The sequence below is a fragment of the Orcinus orca genome, chromosome 18, assembly GCF_937001465.1.
Source record: "Orcinus orca chromosome 18, mOrcOrc1.1, whole genome shotgun sequence".
Classification (NCBI taxonomy): domain Eukaryota; kingdom Metazoa; phylum Chordata; class Mammalia; order Artiodactyla; family Delphinidae; genus Orcinus; species Orcinus orca.
In genome coordinates, this window is record NC_064576.1 from 2,483,194 (window position 1) to 2,505,292 (window position 22,099).

The 22,099-nt window shown below is 46.3% G+C and overlaps 1 protein-coding gene and 1 pseudogene across 3 annotated transcripts in view; one reads left to right on the forward strand and one right to left on the reverse strand.

Moving 5' to 3' along the window:
* COL4A2 (collagen type IV alpha 2 chain) overlaps positions 1 to 22,099 on the reverse strand; it is a 178,048-nt gene that overhangs the window by 151,025 nt on the left and 4,924 nt on the right. The gene's annotated exons all lie outside the window — the stretch shown is intronic.
* On the forward strand, positions 8,467 to 9,316 carry LOC101276444 (ATP-dependent RNA helicase DDX3X-like; annotated as a pseudogene).

Below are 22,099 nucleotides of genomic sequence, written 5' to 3' on the forward strand. Positions count from 1 at the left end.
TGCGTTTTAAAGATTCCTCCTCTAGCCGCGATGGAATTATGCACTTTGCTCTCTTTTCCTACCAACATCATGGTGGTTATAATAGTCCTTTCTTTCTTTAGTGGGTGATTGGGAATAGCACATGGATATGTCCACGGAGCTGCATGAATCTGGAATAATCTGCTCGGGACAAACCCTTCAGGAACAAGGAGGGATCCAACACCAGCTCTGTCACAACCTAGTGACGTTATTAGCATGTTACTGAATCCCTCTGGCTCCCCTTCGCTTCAGCGGTAAATAAGATGACTGCACCTGTTCCGTCTATTTACAAGGTTGCTGTGAGGATTAAAGGAGATGATGGCTACAAAAGAACTATAAGAAATATATAAGATAATCAGGCATATGGACAAGAGGGCAGGTTTTTTTTTGCAGCATCCAGGGACACTGAGGTCGCCTACCCTCCAAATACCACATCTTCTGCCTCTTGTTGATTATTTTCTGTGTATTCTTTCTTCAGAACCATGAATTCCCACCGTGCCCCTTCCTAGTGGTTCCATTATTGTCTAGGACTTTTAAGAAAGCCTTCGGGGGACTCCCCTGGCAGTCCAGTGGTTGGGACTTTGCCTTCCAATGCAGGGGGTGTGGGTTTGATCCCTGGTCGGGGAGCTAAGATCCCACATGCCTCGCAGCCAAAACCCAAAAAAGCATAAAAAAAAAAAGAAAGAAAGCCTTCGGTATGTCAGGAGTCTCATCTCAGCTTTCTGGATTCTCTAAGTTAGGTATTCTTAAGAATTTAGTCTTTCTAACTTTAAGAAATCAAAACTCAGGTGAACTCCAGGTGATGTTAGTGATGGGGGATTGTTCTTGGAGGTGTACAGAGTGATGAAAGAGTTAATGCGGTGCCTTACACTCCTTGAAATTTAGTGTGGCTTTCAAACCACTAGCGTTTAAAAAATCAAATACCCCAGGGATTGAAGTAATGTTACAATCGACTTGTTCAAAGGTCTAGACTTCCTCCATTTAATTTACTTACGCATCTTGTTCAGATGAGCATGTTACCTGGTTATGGACTTTAAACATACTGCGCTAAAATGGAAGAATTTATCTTTGCCATAGTATGGGATCTCAATGAAGTAGGAGCTTTGTTGCATGATATAGTTCTATGATGATCAATGGGTTTGACTTGGTAGAATGTTTTGTTCACCATTTCCAAAACAAGCCTTTAAAAATAGTGAATCATGTAATTTACTCAAAAAAATGATCTAACATATAAAATGACTTAATCAGTGAAATTAGATGACAGTATTAGTTTCTCAAGGCTGGCACCTGACTAGGGCTTGGGTTCACAATTCTACCAGGAGCTGGCTGTGTGGTTACAGGCCGGTGTCTGTACCTCTCTGGGACCCAAATTTACCTTGAGGAAGAGTCTGGACTAGTTGATCCCTAAGGTCTTACCTGCCTCTGAGCTTTGACACCTAAGGATGACCCCTTCACAAGGAAAATTTCCTTATATATCATCTTTCATATGGTACAATCATTGAATTAAACATGCTGTTAGCATGTTGAACTATATATCTGCACCTTCAATTTCTTCTGAAAGCCCAGTGTTTTATTTTCATATTTCATGAAAGAAAGGAATGAAATAGAGAAAGATAATAAAATGCTTAACAGGCAAGTCTCCGCTTATACCTCATTTGTTCCATTGAACTTGATCAGCCTAGTTCGGCTCTTCCTCAATGTCAAACCAGAGTGAAAATTTGGACTAGTTTTATTTAACATGGAAGGATTCGATTGAACAGGAAAAAATATCTGATTTGAGGAATTTTGAAAAGAGAAACAAAATTTTACTTTTTTTTTTTTTTTAAAAGAAACAAGTCAACAATCCAGCTAAGAAGTCATGGCCCTCAGACAGAGGTTCTTCAGGGTGGTTTAAACAAACCGATAACACTCATCAGGAACAAATTATTTTGTGCAGGTAAATGAGTGCTTCAGAAGCGTCTGAAGGAGATTTGTTTTCTTAAGCAGATGAAGTATCTTCTGATTAACTTTTTCAGACTATCTGTATTAACTGAACACTTTTTACCTATAGTTTACTGAAGACAAAGTCACAATTATTAGTCTAGATTAAGGTGGTTTACGGAACATGATCTATAGTTTAGAATTCTACCATCACCTAACAATCATTTAAAATACTGACGCTGGGTTTCCCTGGTGGCGCAGTGGTTGAGAGTCCACCTGGCGATGCAGGGGGCATGGGTTCGTGCCCCGGTCCGGGAAGATCCCACATGCCGCGGAGCGGCTGGGCCTGTGAGCCATGGCCGCTGAGCCTGCGCGTCCAGAGCCTGTGCTCCGCAACGGGAGAGGCCACAACAGTGAGACGCCCGCATACCGCAAAAAAAAAAAAAAAAAAAAGAAAAAGAAAATACTGATGCTGTTTCATAAGTAAAATTTTAGGAAAATGTTATAAAAATCTATTTAGACTTTACTAAGTCTATGGGAAAATAATAATTTTGTGTATGTGACCACGAAAAGCTGTTTATGTTCACAATTTTGTTTTAAAGGATAAATATTTAAAAGATGACGTCCAAGGGCTAAAACTTCCCTCGGAACCAGTGCCTTAACTACTGATAAAAACAAAATTAGCTGGGTGTGGGTCACAGCAGGGGAACTATTTCTCTAGGGCTGCTGGGGGACTTTAACGCTTCAGTGACACCCACAGAATGAATTCCTCTCTTGAAACAACAAAAGCAAACTACTTCAAGCTGGATTTCTTTGTTTTTCATTCCAACACCCCATCTCCAGCTCAACATGATAAAAAGACATGAGCTTAAAAATTAGATAATTGACAAGGACCAGCTGTATAGCACAGGGAACTCTACTCAATATTCTGTAATAACCTATATGGGAGAAGAATCTGAAAAAGAATGGGTATATGTATGTGTGTAAAAAAATCAACTATGAGGTTCAATAAAAAATAAAAACAAACACCTGGCGCCATTTGAGAGGGGCCACTCTAAGGCACTCTCAGTTCTTTCTCTCTTAATGGCAAGAATCGAATGTAAAACGTAGGGCCCTTCTGACCCTGAGATGGACGGGCCAGGATGGCTGGCTGGGTGGCAGTGGTGATGTAACAGTTGTTTTCTGGATGGGATCCAGTGTGGTCAGCGATGTGGGGAGAAGCTGTCTTCACTACGCAGAGAAGGTGACTGTGTGTGCTGAGCCCTGGGTGGGAGGTGGGGTGAGGACCTGAACATGTGGACGGAAGCCAGCCAGTGGGGGGCAGTGAACTGACCCATGTAGAGTGGCTGGTGAAGCCGAGATGTGGATGCCAGGAACCCTCCAGGTGACAACCCATCAAAGTGGCTGAAACAGGGGTCCCTGGGGAGAGGGCCACCCAGGTTGGGAGGCAGCAGATGTAGGCGGGGGTGAATGCACGTGTGTTGGAAAGGGCACAGGTGTCTGAAGCTGAGTCTCTACAAGTGACTAAGTGAATGTTGCTTTAAGCTTCTGGGTACGAAAGGGGTCTACACTGAACAGGGCTTTACCTTCAACCCAAGCTTGTTATCTACCCATGGTCAGGCTCTTTTGGGCACAGCTGGCTTACGAGCTGCCATCGGAGGCTGTGACTTTCACTGATTTTTCAGCAATAACCCAACAGTCAAGCTAAGACCGTGTTATCCTCTTGTTGCCACGTTGATGAACAGATTAGGAATCAAGACGCTGGATGTAGATGGAGCCCCCTGGACATGACCCAAAAGAATCAGGATCGCTAAGGAGGCAGCTGGACGCAGTTTGGGGCAGAGTGGGAGAAGCCGGGCCTGAGGAAGAGCCCGAGTCTTTGTGGAACCCCTGTCGTGGAGGCCACAGGAACCCGAGAAGGGGCCCATGCAAACGGGGTCAGTGAAAACTCTAGTAACTCATGTCCACAAACAGCCTACCTAAGACACACCTGGGGTCTGCCATATGCGGATGGAGAGAGACACTGAGGGCGCATCTCTCCACCGAAAAGCCTTGGAGTTACCAAGACTCCACGACTCAGGGACGCAGGGGGGCTGCACGAGGGAGAGCGGCAAGGAGGGACCTGGTCAAGTTCAAGGGATCATTGAGTTCAGGGGAGAGAACAGCAATCACGGCACCTGTAGGGGTGTTTATTCTGCACCAGGCACTGCATGCGGGGCTTTACGCACCTTATGGAATTTAGGCCTTTTAGCATCTAGCTGAGGGAGGATTATAAACTCATTCTGCAGAGGAGGACCTGAAGATCTCACCCAAGGTCACAGTCAGAATGAAGTTCTGGGAGGGGACACCTGCCCCTCAACCACCACATGCAAAGTACAAATTCTGTACCTTGAAGGAGACAGGAAACCTTCAGGAATACAGTGCCTCAAGGGGAAATAAGGATGCACAAAGGGACCACGTGATTAAAGTCTACAGGAGGGACCTCGGTCATTGTGCAAATCAAGGGTTCACTACCTCCATTCACTACTCTTCCGAAATGATTTCCTTTGTAGACATTTGCCTAATAGGTCTGCCTACTTAATCTTTGCTCTTATCTCTAATATATGCTTGTCCCACATGGAAGTTTCCAAAGGACTCCGTTTGGTAGATGCTTTAACCAGAGACGGTCAAACGCACGACGGACCATCACTGGGGAAAATCAAGTGTCATTCCACGAGGAACAGAGCTCCTTGAACAACTCAGAGAGAGAAGTGGGTGGAGGCAGTGTGCTTCCAATTTCGTTTCAACAGGAAACAGGCTTCAAGCAAACTCTCCGTGACGCAGGAGCGCTGTTTTCTGTTTCTAACACTTCGCTCTAAACAGTTACTCTGAAATGTGTTGATTTCTGATCACTACGTACACCCTTTGGGTTAAACTGTTCCAATAGTGACGACCTAAAGCTGATGGTGTTAAGGAGACCCGTTTTTTTTATGGGGATGAATGTGTTTTCGTGAAATAGGCCACGACGCCCCTTCTCCCGGCCCCTTCCCTCCCCAAACAGGCTGTTTTTGCAACGCTCAGGGTCAAACTTGCTCTCAGGCAGGACACGACCCCGGGAGGCCTCAGGCAGCCCAACACGTCAAAAGATAAAATGCTTTGCAAAGAGAGAAATTCCTTAACCCTTCCAGAGAACAGCAGATGAAAACGATCTTTCTCTTATCTCTAGCTTTCCAAAAATTGCCCGTGCAAGCAAACGAGTGGAGTGTGTTTTTTTGCAGCATTTTAGAAGACTGGCGGGACATTTTCGGGGAAAGAAGGCTGGGTGCACGTTCTTTTGATGGTGAGGAGGTAACTGTTCAAAGGGCAAACAGAATCACAAGGCCCTAGAGACAACTGTCTAAGACTTGCTACCCAAACTGTGGTCTCTGGACCGGCAGTAGCTCATCACCTGGGAGTGGGTTAGAAATGCAGAGTCCCAGGCCCTGCCAGGCCCGTAGAGGCTGAATCTGTGGAATCAAACACAGTCTGCCCAGCGCCGCTCTGGCTCAGCTCTTCCGACTCTAGCCAGGATCTCAGAGCAGCATCTGATGTGCTTTCTGTGGAGTCTGTGTCAGCGATCGGCGCTTCCAGGGGAGGGTGACTTCCCAGTGAAGCCCCCTTCCCCCAGAAGCCTCGCGATCCCGGGCCCAGTAGGGAGGGCATCATGGGGCCAAGTTCAGTTATCACCTTGCCCGATAAGCAGGGCTTTGAATGACCTCCCCCCGTTCCATCGGTTTGGTCACTGGTCCACTTTCCACATTCTTACCCTCGACAGAGTTTCCAGAAGTACAAAGGAGGCCACTGGCCAACCTCCTCTGCCCTGAAGAAAAAGTCCAGCTCAGCCTGCAGACCTCACTGGCCGAATGCCGCCAGGAGACAGCTGGCACTCTGTCTTGCAGAGGAAGCATATTTTGCATTAGTTTGACTTTGCAGACGAGCCGTCATCGTCTATCTACCCCAGTAGTTTTCATGCAGCAGTTCAAATCGAGTGGAGAGCGAGAGAGCAGCCTGCGTCAGTAGCTGCAGGTGCGCGTTTCTGTGGGCTGCCTCTGGCCCCTGAGCAGCGTGATTCGTGCTGGGATTCTGAACAGAAAGTCCCCAAACACTGCGTGCCAGTTCTGCCCAGGACTCCCGTCTTCCCAGCTTGCTTCCCTCCTGCTGGCGTCTGTCTGGGCTGTGAGTCAGATCCCAGCTCCCACGCTGGACCTGCACTGGACACTGGGCTCCCAGGACCGTAACCCTGGAGCTCACAGGGCTCTGGCTCGCAGAAGAGCAAGCGTTCCTTCCTTAGGAGTCTTCCACGGCGCCTGTGCCCGCCCTCCCATCACGAGCACAGCAGAGGCGGCAAGAGCCACCTCTGCTGACTTTCTGTCTGGGACTCTGACCCTCTGGCTGGCCCCTCGGCTTCCCTGCTGCTCCCTCGTTTCAACCCTGCGATTCACAATTGCAGAGGAATGAGTATGAGTTAAAGAGACGTATTTAGCACCACTAACTTAAAAAAGAAAAAAAAAACCCACAGCAAGATGGGTGCAGGCATCCCGGAGGCTCTTTATGCCAACACCTGATGCCATCCCTGGCAGGTGGCTGCTTCTGGGACCCCCTCCTCCTCCTGGGTGTCAGGTTACAGCATCCTGGCAGCTCCCACCCAGACCGTGCAGAAGAGAAGCTCAGAGTAGCTAGTGAGCCTCGAGCGAGCCCGTCTTTGGGATCCAAACTACTGATGTGGCTAAAGGCCCTCGAACTCCCGCCACAGGATTCCAGGGGACTGGCTACAGGTTTTTACTGGATCAGTACCTTTGTCCCTTGGCTTCTCTCAGATTGAGAGGTTCAGCAGAGGGGGACTGGGGCAGGATGAGACCTTGGGCTCAGTGTGTCAGAAACAGTGCACCGAAGGACCCACTCTATCAGGGAGGGGTCAACGTCGGCCGGAAAGCGAGACCCACGTCAAGAGGAGAGGGGCCACCAGCGAGCCACGCAGAAGCGGGAGGACCGATCTTAGAGCCCCAAGTACAGAAGCCCCGTGGCCAAGGGGCCCACGTGCTTCTTCTAAACTTGACTCTAACCACCGAAACCTACCAGCCAAGAAAACAAAGCTGAACTTGAAAACAATACCTTCGAAAAGCACAGGAATATTATTCAGCCTCAAAAAGGAAGGGAATTCTGACCCATGCTTCAGCATGTCTGAACCTTCCAGACGTTACGCTAAGTGAGATCAGGCAGTCACAAAAGGACAAATACTGTATGACTCCACTTACGTAAGGTCCCTAAAACAAGCGAACTCATAGACACAGAGACTGGAGGTTCCCAGGAGCTGGGAGGGGGGAGGAGCGAGTTACCGTTTAATGGGACAGAGCTTCACTTCGGGGTGATGAAGAAAGTTCTGGAGATGGATGGAGATTGCACATCAATGTGAATGCTCTTAATGCTACTGACTTGTACACTTAAAAATGCCTAAGATGGTAAATTTCAGGTTGTGTGTGTTTTATCACCGTTTAAAAAAAGGATAAAAGAATCAACAGAGGTTTGCACAAGATAGATATACAAGAGACCCGAGGTAACATTAATAAGATCATTTTCAATTGATTAGTTTACAAACACTGTATGTCTGTAGTGTATGTGATGTATGAATCACGTGTCAAAGTTTTATTTTTTAATTTCAGGAAATTGATCTAATTTTTTTTTTTTTTTTTTTTTTTTTGCGGTACGCGGGCCTCTCACTGTTGTGGCCTCTCCCGCTGCGGAACACAGGCTCCGGACGCGCAGGCTCAGCGGCCATGGCTCACGGGCCCAGCCGCTCCGCGGCATGTGGGATCCTCCCGGACCGGGGCACGAACCCGTGTCCCCTGCCTCGGCAGGCGGACTCTCAACCACTGCGCCACCAGGGAAGCCCTGATCTAATTTTTAACACATGAAATGCTTAGCAAGTATAGAGAGCTAAGACAACTTTTTAATGTGAGGAGTTAAGAAAAACCTCATGAAGGCTGCCTTTTTTTCTCTGTTTATCCTTAGAGACTCTAGTTAATTAAACCCAACCAGGAAGAAAAAGCAACACGAAGGCAAAAATGTTGGCAGAATAAACAGCCTGTCTTTTGTCCTCACTCAACAACTAGAAGGATCAGGATTTTGCTAAAGGTACTGTAACTAGAGATAGACAATTCTAAAAATGGAGGAAACGTACGTTTATATGTACACCCCCTTCTAAGTAAGTTTACTTTCTTCTGAGATACTGCTCTGGCTTTGCTCTCTCACAATGTTAAAATGGCTTTAATACAAAACAGAAGTGGTGGTCCAGGTTTGACTTTGCTCTGGGAACAGGCCTTTCTAACCATCTGAAGCATCAGTGTGGTGCAGACAGACATTCCCTGTTCTGGAATTTCTAGGCAGGAGTCAACACTCTTTTCAACTGCATTTACTTCCTAATTAAGGAATTTTGGGACTTAAAAAAAAAAAAAAAATCCAGAGCGAGCATGACTAATCTTCCTTCCTTCCCCCTCTGGAGTAAAGTAAGTCATTTATTTCTAGAACATGAAATTCCAATCAGGCGAGAAGCAGAAAGCAGTTTGGGTGGAACAGTCAGATACATGGTCGTTTCTGCTTGACCTCTTAAATGCACAGGGAAGGATTCACTGACTTCAGTTTCTGTGGAGACCAAAAAGGGTGCTGATTCTCTGGAGGATTTCTTATACCATGAAGGATACGCCTGTACCAGCATCCATGGAGACGGATCACAGAGAGACAGAGAGGAAGCCCTTCACCAGCTCCGCTCAGGAAAAAGCCCAATTCTGGTGGCTACTGCTGCGGCAGCAAGAGGACTAGACATTTCAAATGTCAAACATGTTATCAATTCTGATTTGCCAAGTGATACTGAGGAATATGTACGTCGGATTGGCCGTACAGGACATGTAGGAAACCTTGGTCTTGCCACCTCATTTTCCAATGAAAGTCATGTAAATATCACAAAGGATTCGTTGGCGCTTGTTGTTGAAGCTGAACAAGAAGCACCATCTTGGTTGGAAAGTATGGCTTCTGAGCACGACGACAAGGGTAGCAGTCGTGGGCGTTCTAAGAGATTGAGTGGATGACTTGGTGCCCGAGACAAAGTAGCAGTTCTGGCGGTCCTAGCTTTAGTAGTAGCCGTGCAAGCAGCAGCCACGGGGGTTGAGGTGGTCGTGGCAGCAGCAGAGGATGTGGTGGACGTGGCTATGGAAGCTTCTACAATAGTGATGGATACGGAGGAAATTACAGCTCTCCGGGGGTTGACTGGTGGCGCAGCTGAATCCGCTTCGCAGCAAAATCACCATTTCCAAAAAGCTAATATGGAAACCACATGAAACTGAGACTACATCGTGTAGCTTCAAGAACTGGTACTACGTAAAACAGATAGCTAGTGGGAAGCAGCCGCATAGCACAGGGAGATCAGCTCGCTGCTTTGTGACCGCCTAGAGGGGTGGGATAGGGAGGGTGGGAGGGAGGGAGACGCAGGAGGGAGGCGATATGGGGATATACGTATACGTATAGCTGATTCACTTTGTTACACAGCAGAAGCTAACACACCATTGTAAAGCAATTATACTCCAATAAAGATGTTAAGGAAAAAACACACAAAAAACTAGCACTGCATTACCAGCTGTGATTCTCCTGAAAATTCAAGGGAGCTCAAAGCCAAAGGAAGAAAAGAAAGGAACAATCAACAACCCTATTAAGAAGCTGGGGTGAGGACTTAACTGCTGTAGTTTGGTTTAACTCCCCTTCTGCTTATTCCCATCCCCAATTGCATTTATAATTTTGTGACTGAGGATCATTTGTTCGTTAATGTACTGTGACTTTAACTCCGGGCAACTTATTATTATGATGTGCTGTTGGCTCAGTAATGCTCAAGTTTTCAATTGTTTTGACAAAATAAATTCACTGAACTTGGGCTAAAATCAAACCTTGGCACACAGGTGTGATACAACTTAACAGGAATCATCAATTCATCTGTAAATATTATAAAGGAAAAAATCTTGGGCTGTCTCCTGCGTTAGGACTTTTTGGTACTTGCAGAGAGGGTAGGAAAACACCTTACGGTAGAATTAGTTTCTAATGTGGCAGCCTGTACTAAGCTGAAGTTCTGAGTTGCTCACTCTATCCTGGATGGGCACTTGTAGTCTTTAAATAAGCCGTTCCGGTCATGATGAGGTGGCATGTAGGAATACATCCATACATTTTTCAAAGCGCTCTTCGAAGTTAAGGCAAGTAAATACAGCAATTCCTCTTTTAATGTTTAGGTTACTAATTCTAAGTAATTAGTATTTGGGCATATTATTATAGGAAAAGTTTAAAAGTTTTGATAACAGAAGTGTTTAGGGGAAATTTCACCTAATTAGATGTTTTGAACGCCTGCCGTAAATAAAATTGAAGTGGTAGAATGGCTGACCATGCCAGTGACCCGTCCTTTTAAGGACCTGCTTGGATTTTGGTGTTTAATGCATGCTAGTGTTGATGTTTTGTGGTCAAGAGGATATGAGCAGGAGGGGTTGTGCAGCAGGCTTTTATTTTAATGCAGATTCTCTTTTTTCTGTTTAAGCTGCGCTGAAATGTTAAAATGGCTTTTACACTTGTAGAATTTGTAAATCAGAGTAGCTACAAACTCTCAAATTCTTGAGATCACACAGGTTGGCAATATGTACTAAACTGCACAAGGTGTTATTTCTATATAGTGCAGTTTTAATGTATTTTAGTTGCATAGGTTTCCATTGTAGTTATAGTCGCTTTCTGCTAAATTTGACCAAAGATGATTGTTCACCAACTAAAAATGCCTCTGCCACTTGTAATTCTGTGCTCATTTTGTGGTTGGAATATAGTGATCTTTATAGACTAATATTTACAATGGCATAAGGCGGCAAAAATTTCTTAAAGTGCAATAGATTTTCAAGTGTACTGTGCCTTGTTCTAAAACTTTATTAAGTAGGTGCACTTGACAGTATTGAGGTCATTTGTTACGGTGCTATTTCAATTAGTATAGATTTAGACTCTTGTACATTTTGCCCATAAATTTTTACAAAATACTTATTTTATTGTACATTCAGAGAATTTTAGATATATGTCTTGTGTGTGTGTCCTTAAACTTCCAATCTTATTTTGTCTCTTGGAAATTGTTGAACACAGCGTGTTAGGAACTAGATTCTAAAATTTTATTGGGGACCATGGAATGATAGTTGAGAAGAAAACTATTTGCACACGACAGATTTTAGATACTTTTTGCTGCTAGTTTGTGTAATATTTATTGAACATTTTGACAAATATTTATTTTTGTAAGCCTAAAAGTGATTATTTGAAAGTTTAAAGAAACTTGACCAAAAGACAGTACGAAAACACCGGCACTTGAATACTGAATGTCACCATATGTGAAATAAAATATTTCAGGGTAGTGTGAGCTTTTAATGTTAAGTCTTATTAAACGTGAGTCAAATTAAGCTGACCCAGCATTGGCAATATAGGTAGCTGTAACTTTCTGACAAAATTTAAGGCAAAATTGGCAACTTGAAATTATAACATGCCAAGGTTTGGATACATTTGTCTTAAAATATTAACGAAACACTTCTAAACACTGCTATGAAGTGTCCACATTTTCAAAGGTTCTCAGAGTTTTATTTAGTACATATTTTGTTTGGTTTGGTTTTCAGTGTCTGGCATATTGCGGTTCTCAAACATGTGGTTATCTTTGTGTATGGCCATAATCAGTGCCTTTTAGATTCAGTTTTGTCAGCCAGCAATATTTTCAGTAAATAAGAATGGAATTAAATTTGCTGAGTGTAAACATCGAACCTCAAGTCACTGTATGTTTAGTAATTGCTTAATGTATTAGTTTCAGGTGCTAGCACTGTTTGAAATTCCCTTAAGTCACCTGAGGGTGTCCCCGGGGCTGGGCCCCCCACCAGCATTCGGGAGCGTCCCCCAGGTGACGGCCATGGCAGCCAGGTTGATAGACACTGCTTAACCCAGATGCCAGCCCCCCCACCCCACGCCCAACCCAGCAGCAGCTCACTCACAATTTCACAGAGCTCCCCGGGTCATTCTCACCTCCTGACGGGCGAGGTCCACTGGTTTCATAGGAAACTAGGGGCACATTCTGCATGTAAGTAACTGCTGTCAGATCCACTTTTGAGCAGAGTTTTACATCTAGAAGGGCACAGGGTGTCAGTGAAGAAATTTTGGAGTGGGAGTGAAAAAGAGATAATAGAACCTGTAAAGAGATATTTGTATCTCTTTTCTCCCCAGCTTCTTTGATGGGACTCCACTGACTTGAATTGGGAGAGGCTGGCTTTTGTCTTCTATCTCCTGGCAAGAACAATTCACGGGGAAAAGGAGAGTGATGTGCTGATACAAGTACTCCTGCTGGGAGGCGAGAGAGGGAGGGGAGACGGGTGTGTGTGTGTGTGTGTGTGTGTCCACTTATAACTGGATGGAGGGGTCCCTTAGGGGAAAAGGAGAGTGATGTGCTGATACAAGTACTCCTGCTGGGAGGGGAGAGAGGGAGGGGAGACGGCTGTGTGTGTGTGTGTCCACTTATAACTGGATGGAGGGGTCCCTTCCCTGGTCGGGGTACACTTTCCTCCCTGCACAGGCAGCCACAGCTGAGCGACCTGGCTGGGTTTCCTTTTTAATCAAGAGCAGACCTGGCAACCGTACATACTCTTCCTGTAATTGAGTTGCTCTGGTTCCTCAGAGAATCACTTGGGAGAATATGAAGACAGCATTCTCCTTCGAAACCCCAGGAAATCTGTTAAGGCTTTGAAGGAATGCTTCACACCATGCCTCGAAGGCCTATTCTTCTGTGATGCTGGGAAACAGACCCGTTACCAGCCAGAAAGGTTGCTGAACTGACCCCTCCTTTGACGAGCCTTCTTTTAAAACAGGAATGATCTCTGCCCAAATTGTCATTTTGTTTTTAACTTTGCAGCTTTTTAGGACTGCAATGAAAATGAACGTGTCTGCTCTTCTGCACTTTCACAAAAGCCAAGGCAGACAGCTGAAACATCACTGCTGCACCATGCGACTTCACAACGAGAAACGCATTGATTTTTCCAGCCTCTGTCATCTTGAAATTGATAAGCAGACACAAAAACTGATGTCTACACGCACTGGTAAGGTTTACAAATCATTTCAGACTGTTCGCTGCTAATATTCCTTGTTTTGCAACGGGAAGGGGGAGGCTGGGCCATAAAAGCTGATGACTAAGACGAAGGAAATCCTGTCTGAGCTAAGATTGTCTTGGAGGGGAGGGGCGGGGCAGGGAGGGAAGCTGCCAGACCTGGTGGGAGCTGTAGGAGAGGAAGGTGCTTTTCAGATAGGAAAGGAGAGTCTCTCAGGCCCGTATTTGGTCCTTTGCAACTTGGAAGGTTGTTACAATTCGGACCGTGACCAAGTAAGGAAGAAAGGGAAGGGGGTGATTTTCCCCCTGGAATTTCCAGCCGCACTCTTCTTGTTTGAGGTCACCCACTGGCCTCGCTCACCTGGGCGCTCAGGAGGAAACGGGTGGGTGTGTGTCCTGTTCATCCTGGCTGTGGAACCACAGCAGCGAGTGAGCACTGCTGAGGCCCTGTTAGGCAAAGGCTGGGGGTTCTCTCCGCTCCTTCGAGAAAGACACCCTCTCCTAAGGTTCTGTGGTGTGTTTTCTGTGCCACATTGCCAAACCAAAGCCTCTAGAGTTTTCTTGCTTTGTTAAATGATACTTGGGTCTCAGAATCCTTCGAACAAAATGTTCTTTGTTTGTAAGTCTTTCCATTTGTTCTGGAAATAACTTAGTTACACCTGGACCTAACTTTAATTAAAATTAACATTCTTCCCTTGGCGGGCGTTTTTCAAACTTAAGAAAATACAAACAACTGTCCAAAGGCTTTGGGAAGACTCCCCTGCACCCATCTCGCCAAGTGGACACGGGAGCGTCAGCGAGCGTGTCCCCAGCTCAGGCTCCTGGCATTACAGCTCCTCCCTACCAGGCAGGGTCCAGTGCCCATGACGCCCAGAAGTGTTAGGACCAGAACCTTCTTCCCCATGGTCCCCTCCCACATCCCTCAGTCCCGCTGGCCTGCTGTGCCCACGCCACGTCCGCCTCCGCCCAAGGGCCTGTCTGAGCAGGGACCCTCCTCTCCTCTGTCCCCAGGGCCACACGCACGGCATGTGTGTCACGGCAAAGAGCCCGCAATGGCTCTTCTCTCTAAAGTAGGGCCTCTGCGGGCTGCCCGCTCCCCACGGACAGCACGTTTAACTTCAAAATTCCATCAGACAATTGGATACTCCTACCCCGAACACACAAACACACGCATACACACACACGTGCACGTGCTCAGAAAATTCCACTTGCTGCCCCTGGCCTGTCCTCCTCTGGGACACAGCCCCGAGCCCACGAGAGGATTGACGTACATGACTTGTGAGCGAACACTGGTCCTAGCAGAATCGAGACATGTTGTTCGGCGAACGGATTTCACATCAGTGAACTTGTGAACTTGTGACACAGATACTAACATTCCTGTTTGACACATGAAGAAAAGGAGATAGAGAAGGAAAAGTGGCTTTTCCCGGTCACTGGACTCCATCCCAGATGCTCCAACGCCTTTTAACAGGCCACGCCTGTCTACCTGCTGGCATGTGGGAACTCCAGTGGAAAACATCAGAACAGAAAAAAAACACAAAGCAGGGAAAGCAGACCCCGAGGTAGGGACGCTGGCGCTGGTCCAGGAAAAATGGAGCCTGTCATCATAACACTGCTGTCCACGGGGGTCCCTGCACAGCTAAAGTAATTTTAGGAAGGGCTCTTACTCCCCAGGGGGTTTAAGTAAATCTTTCTCCAGGTCAGGACTAACTATTTTCCAACAGCCTCTCTATCTGCGCCGAGACAATGCTGTGTTTGCACGCCTCTGCCCGCCACGTGCCTGTGGAACATTCACCTGGGAGTTCGAAGAGGACCCGGAGAAGGAGAAGGGTTTGGGGACTCTGTCCTGCTGATCGGACCCCCCGGCCAGCTTGTGTGTCCCCCTTGGTCATCCTCCAGGGCTCTGTCCTCATGCAGCCATTCTAGTCTTTGTTTCTCAGAGTTTGGGAGCCGCTAGTCATCCACACTTGTAGGTCAGCCTCTCTGCAGAGGGACCCCAGAATGAACAGGTCTGCCTGATGCGTCCTCGAGACCGTCCTTCTCCTCCTGCCTGGGCAGCCCTTAGGGAGAAAGGAGCTCGGGTCCTCCAAAGGGCGCGTGTGTGTGCGCTTGTGTGTTCTATGTTCTCTATTTCTCTCTCTCATCTCCATGTCTATGTATCTCTCCATCCATCTACTATCTATCTATCCATCTATCATCTATCAATTTATCTGTCATCTGTATCTATCTTTCTCTGTCAATCATCTACCGTCTATCATCCATCTATATTCCATGTAGATAAATAATATATACATATATTTACATATAATATACATATGTATATTTTACATAGCCAACGTTTTGCGTATTTTGAGTATGCACACATACTCTATGGCTAGGGATTTGTTGGCCTAGCACCATGGTTAAGAGCAGAGGTTATAGAATCAGCCAGTCCTGGGCTTCACTCCCAACTTTATTCCTTATTGACCTTAACAAGTGCCCTAACCTGTGTGCCTCAGTCTGCACATCTGTAAAGTGGGATAATCACAGAACTGTGGGTGCTTAGCGGCTAATGTGTGTCAGTGGCTAGGGTCAGTTCCTGGCACCGAACTGCTGTGTTTCCCCTGTGGGAGATTTTAGCTGTTCCTGGGGTTCTGAAATGCTAGAAACTTCCTTAGGGGTTCCTCTTTCTTATGTTGACCCCAGGGGAGCCCACAAAGACCCTCCCAGGGGACCCCTCCTTTTCTCCAACCTGGAGCCAGGGGCAGGGGTGAGGGCAGAGGAGGCGAGAGGGCTCCCCATTCCCTCTGTCACTCCTTCCTGACATTAGTTTGAAATCATTGCCCAGCTGTTGATAATGGCCTCTCTTTTTTCTAATGGACAAACCACAGCCTGGGAGGCATCCCAGGGAGCACGTGTCTTTGACCGTGTCCACAAGCAGAAGCCCTTTCCTCTGCTCTCATGGGGCCCACACCACTCCACAGAGTCAGACACACACCCAAAAGTGCTCAACACGCAGAAAAACACACTGTTACGTAATTCCCACCAGGTACCAGAAAATCAGTCTGTAATTCCCACATGGGAGATCACTGAAGGGGGCAAAAACAGCAAAATAGGAATTTTAGGGCCTGAAACAATCCCTCGGAAAAAAGGCAAATCTTTCACAGACAAATCAGCACTTCCTTTATCACCAGGTACAGACAGCTGTAGCCAGCGGGGGGTAGCATTTAATTGGGGAAAAACAACCACACCGGGAAAAACTACATTTTAATCTAATCTTTCCTAGTTGTTCCGTGACTGTCCTTCTCATCCAGAAGGTTTGTTTCAGCACTTTCAGCTTGCTATATACCTTCACTCATTGACGGCACAGATGCTTTACTGGGTGCCTGCTGTGTTTCAGGCCCTGGATCTTACGATGTAGCCGTGAATGAGACAGGAGGAAAGACGTCATGTGCCCTAAGCCTTGGGCTGTGGTGGCAGAGATTCCAGTGGGGATAAAATTACGTGAGAAAAGACAAACACTTAATGTCTATAAGGCTTAAGGATGATGACTTAAAATCCCGGCTCTCTAATGGTAATTTTGGGAGGGCACTTTAATTAGACTCTGCAATGGCTCATTTCCGAGGGACAGGGGCTCCAGCTGGGCGCGGGATTCTGACACTGGCTACGGGAGGCCTCTGACAGGCCAGGGGCAGGGTGTCCTTTAGGTCACGGGGCTTCAGGCTACTTCGAGGAGAGAGAGCTGGCAATGGCTGCTCTGTTCCTGCAGGGTGGTGACACAGGCAAAAGCGCCAGGTGACAGCCACTGGCCGTTGGCCATCCTTGTTCCTGGTCCTTGTCCCCAGCCAGTAGAAGTTATGGCCACTTGGAGAGTGCTCACTCCAAATTCTGCAGCGGCCTGCAGCAATGCAGGGAGTGCGTGTGGAGGGGGGCTCGGGGACCCTGGACGTGCCACTTTCTCATCCTTGCTGTCCCCTGGGGGTCCTAGGCATGCAAGAAGCTGGGGGTGGGCTTTCCTTTCCCCCACAGCCAGCCCCTATGGATGGGACACTGGCCTGACAAATTAGTGAGGGAGCCAGAGGTGTGAGCAGGTAAAAGCCTCCTGGAAATGACACCATCCTGCGAACCTGCTGTGCCGTCTCGAGCTCAGGAAACAACTGTGCAACCGTGTTCCTGCCCTGGTCAGTCGGTCAAGAAGAGGGAGGCCATTGTAGCTCAGCCCTGGAGGCCCTCGGAGACGCCCAGCGGTGGAATCTCCATTGGGGCGCCTTCCCTCCCCTCTCCCCATTAAGAACCCCACCCAAGTTAGGGGAACAAAAGCCCTTTCCCCAAGCAGGGGCCACTTCTGCTAGATTTCCAAGGACACAGAAGTGCCTTTTGTTTGCTTTTTTCTATCAGCGCAAAGCATGGGGACACTGTCTCCCTTTTCCGGATCCCCAGTGTGCAGCTCTGCTCGCTCTGCACCTGTCCGGACCAAGCATGCCTGATGGGACAGATGCATGGCTTCTAAGGGCAGGTTTTTATTCTGAAATGAGTTATATTTGCTGAAAAGCTGCAAAGAGAATTCGGAGAGTCCCCATACAACCCTTCAGGCAGACAGGATGATGTGATGTCAACATCTTACACAACCTCAGCCCATTTTGTCAAAACTAGAAATGAACATGAGCACATGCACTAAACCACAGACTCTATCAGAATGGCACCAGTTTTTCCACCAATATTCTCTCTCCCTTCCAGGATCCGATTCAGGATACCGCACGGCACTTAGAGGAGCACTTTCTTTACAAAAGAACTTGTTGCTTCAGAAGGCAGCCTCGTTCAGGGTGGCAGAATCCCGTCGGAACAGAACACCCAGTGCACAACAGGAGCGGTAGGAGATGGGAGACCCCAACACAGAGACCAGGTCCAGGCGCCCGCGGGCTCGGAATCTAGTGGGTGGGGCGGAGCTGCTCGCATGTCCCTTGAAAGTCACTCCCTGACCGCATAGAGGGGGCTGGAGAAACCCACGCAGTCTCCCTAAGATTAGACACCTTCTAATCTTCTTTCATGGATTAAAAAAAAAAAAAAAAAATCACACAGCCCCAGGGGGGCGATGAAATCAAGGTTAGTGAGTCATTCAGGCCTGTCCCAGGAGAGTCTCCTTGGCGGTGGGAGCAGCCACCAGGGTGGTGGCAGGAGGTGACCACCAGATAACCTGCCTGGCCTCTTGCCCCAGCTGATCAGGTATCATTCACTGGGTTACAGAAGCTCCCCACCCCCAAAGATAAGAAGCCTCAAGCAGCATACTTTTTTTTTTTTTTTGCTGTACGCGGGCCTCTCACCGCTGTGGCCCCTCCCGCCACGGAGCACAGGCTCCGGACGCGCAGGCTCAGCGGCCATGGCTCACGGGCCCAGCCGCTCCACGGCATGTGGGATCTTCCCGGACCGCGGCACGAACCCGTGTCCCCTGCATCGGCAGGCAGACTCTCAGCCACTGCGCCACCAGGGAAGCCCTACACTTATTTTTAAGTCATCTCTGGAGCAGCCCAAATGCCAGCCTAGAACAGCATCCCGCTTCCAGCTTTACAGCTGGGAGTGGTGAGGGCCTAGCCCAGGGACGGGCCTGGGGCAGGTTGAGGGGGGCGGGCCCCGTCCTCAGCTCTGACTCTCCAACTCACCGGCGTGACTGAATGCCCGGAGCATCCCAGCACGGACGGACGCCAACCCTCCCTCAAAATGTTAAGTGACTTGCTCTGGGGTCACCCAGCCAGTTAGGAGCCACGCTGGGGTGGCATTTGGTTACCTCCATCACTGCTGTGCGGTCCCCGGTCCTGGGGGCCACCAGCTCCTGCGCAGAACGCCCAGCTTACAAGCCGAATCAGCCAGGGCCGGGGTTCCCAACCTTACCTACCACCTTCCACGCCGGTGAGGACACCACCAGCTACAGCAGGAGGCTGACTTCACATTTTCCTCTCAAGTCCTCTAATCAGGTTCCTAATCTGACAACTCCTTTCCAGATTAAAAGTACAAGACATTCCAAAACCACCACCTTCTAAGCACTGACATCTTCATTACACCATCGTCATCGATCAGGTTTATCTCCATTGCACTTCTGTTTTTCTCTCGCATTTTCTCTCTTACTTAATTGAAGCGAGTCACCCATTTGTCTGTCACCGAAGGAAGACAGACAATCCTTTGATTTTTATTATTTTACCAAAATATTTGTTTTCTGTTCTAGAACTTTTTACTTGAATTGCACTTTTTTCCCCCCTCTCTCTCTGGTTCTAAATATACCCACAGGCAGTGGGAGAGCTGTGGTCCCTATGTCCCCCTTATACCTGCATCTGTTCTGTGATGCTATGACAAATCCCTGGTGTTATTGACTGTGGCCAAGCCATACAAGCCATGCAGGGAGGCTTACTTCAAGGGTCTCCAGAGAGCTGGAGATTTCCTTGTTTTTCCATTAACAGAGGAGGAACGTTGTGAAACTTCCCTGCTTCTTGGGGGCCCAGATTGTGAACAACTGAACTAGAGCCCCAGGGAATTCTGCAAAAGACCTGATCTCTAGGAGTCTTAACTCGAGCATGGAAAGCATGTGAGCACCGTACATTTTCCGTACCTTAGCATTAAGCTGATTGGAAGGAGAAGAGAAAACCTTAAGGACATATTCCTTCTTTTTGAGAGGGAGAGGACTCAAATCAATAATATTAGAAATGAAAAAGGAGAAGTTACAATGGACACTGCAGAAATACAAAGCATCCTAAGAGACTACTACGAGCAACTCTATGCCAATAAAATGGACAACCTGGAAGAAATGGACAAATTCTTAGAAAGGTATAACCTTCCAAGACTGAACCAGGAAGAAATAGAAAATATGAACAGACCAATCACAAGTAATGAAATTGAAACTGTGATTAAAAATCTTCCAACAAACAAGAGTCCAGGACCAGATGGTTTCACAGGTGAATTCTATCAAACATTTAGAGAAGAGTTAACACCCATCCTTCTCAAACTCTTCCAATAAATTACAGAGGAAGGAACACTCCCAAACTCATTCTGTGAGGCCACCATCACCCTGAAACCAAAACCAGACAAAGATACTACAAAAAAAGGAAATTACAGACCAATATCACTGATGAATATAGATGCAAAAATCCTCAACAAAATACTAGCAAACAGAATCCAACAACACATTAAAAGGATCATACACCATGATCAAGTGGGATTTATGCCAGGAAGGCAAGGATTCTTCAATATATGCAAATCAATCAATGTGATACACCATATTAACAAACTGAAGGAGAAAAACCATATCATCATCTCAATAGATGCAGAAAAAGCTTTTGACAAAATTCAACACCCATTTATGATAAAAACTCTCTAGAAAGTGGGCATAGAGGGAACCTACCTCAACATAATAAAGGCCATATACGACAAACCCACAGCAAACATCATTCTCAATGGTGAAAAACTGAAAGCATTTCCTCTAAGATCAGGAACAAGACAAGGATGTCCACTCTCACCACTATTATTCAACATAGTTTTGGAAGTCTTAGCCACAGCAATCAGAGAAGAAAAAGAAATAAAACGAATACAAACTGGAAAAGAAGAAGTAAAACTGTCACTGTTTGCAGATGACATGATACTATACACAGAGAATCTTAAAGATGCCACCAGAAAACTACCAGAGGTAATCAATGAATTTGGTAAAGTTGCAGGATACAAAATTAATGCACAGAAATCTCTTGCATTCCTATACACTAATGATGAAAAATCTGAAAGAGAAATTAAGGAAACACTCCCATTTACCATAGCAACAAAAAGAATAAAATACCTAGGAATAAACTTACCTAAGGAGGTAAAAGACCTGTACTCAGAAAACTATAAGACACTGATGAAAGGAATCAAAGATGACACAAACAGAAGGAGAGATATATCATGTTCTTGGATTGGAAGAATCAATATTGTGAAGATGACTATACTACCCAAAGCAATCTACAGACTGAATGTAATCCCTATCAAATTACTAGTGGCATTTTTTACAGAACTAGAACAAAAAAATCTTAAAATTTGTATGGAGACACAAAAGACCCCGAATAGCCAAAGCAGTCTTAAGGGAAAAAAACGGAGCTGGAGGAATCAGACTCCCTGATTTTAGACTATACTACAAAGCTACAGTAATTAAGACAATATGGTACTGGCACAAAAACAGAAATATAGATCAATGGAACAGGATGGAAAGCCCAGAGATAAATCCACGCACCTATGGTCAACTAATCTATGACAAAGGAGGCAAGGATATAAAATGGAGGAAAGACAGTCTCTTTTGCATTGGGGAAACTGGATAGCTACATGTGAAAGAATGAAATTAGAGCACTCCCTAACACCATACAGAAAAATAAACTCACAATGGATTAGAGACCTAAATGTAAGACCGGCCACTATGAAACTCTTAGAGAAAAACATAGGAAGAACACTCTTTGACATGAATCACAGCAAGATCTTTTTTGATCCACCTCCTAGAGTAATGGAAATAAAAACAAAAATAAACAAATGGGACCTAATGAAACTTAAAAGCTTTTGCAAAGCAAAGGAAACTACAAACAAGACGAAAAGACAACCCTCAGAATGGGAGAAAATATTTGCAAACGAATCAACGGACAAAGGATTAATCTCCAAAATATATAAACAGCTCATGCAGCTCAATATTAAAAAAAACAACAACCCAATCCAAAAACGGGCAGAAGACCTAAACAGACATTCCTCCAAAGAAGACATACAGATGGCCAAGAAGCATATGAAAAGCTGCTCAACATCACTAATTATTAGAGAAATGCAAATCAAAACTACAATGAGGTACCACCTCACACCAGTTAGAATGGGCATCATCAGAAAATCTACAAACAACAAATGCTGGAGAGGGTGTGGAGAAATGGGAACGCTTTTGCACTGTTGGTGGGAATGTAAATTGGTACAGCCACTATGGAGAACAGTATGGAGTTTCCTTAAAAAACTAAAAATAGAACTGCCATACGACTCAGCAATCCCATT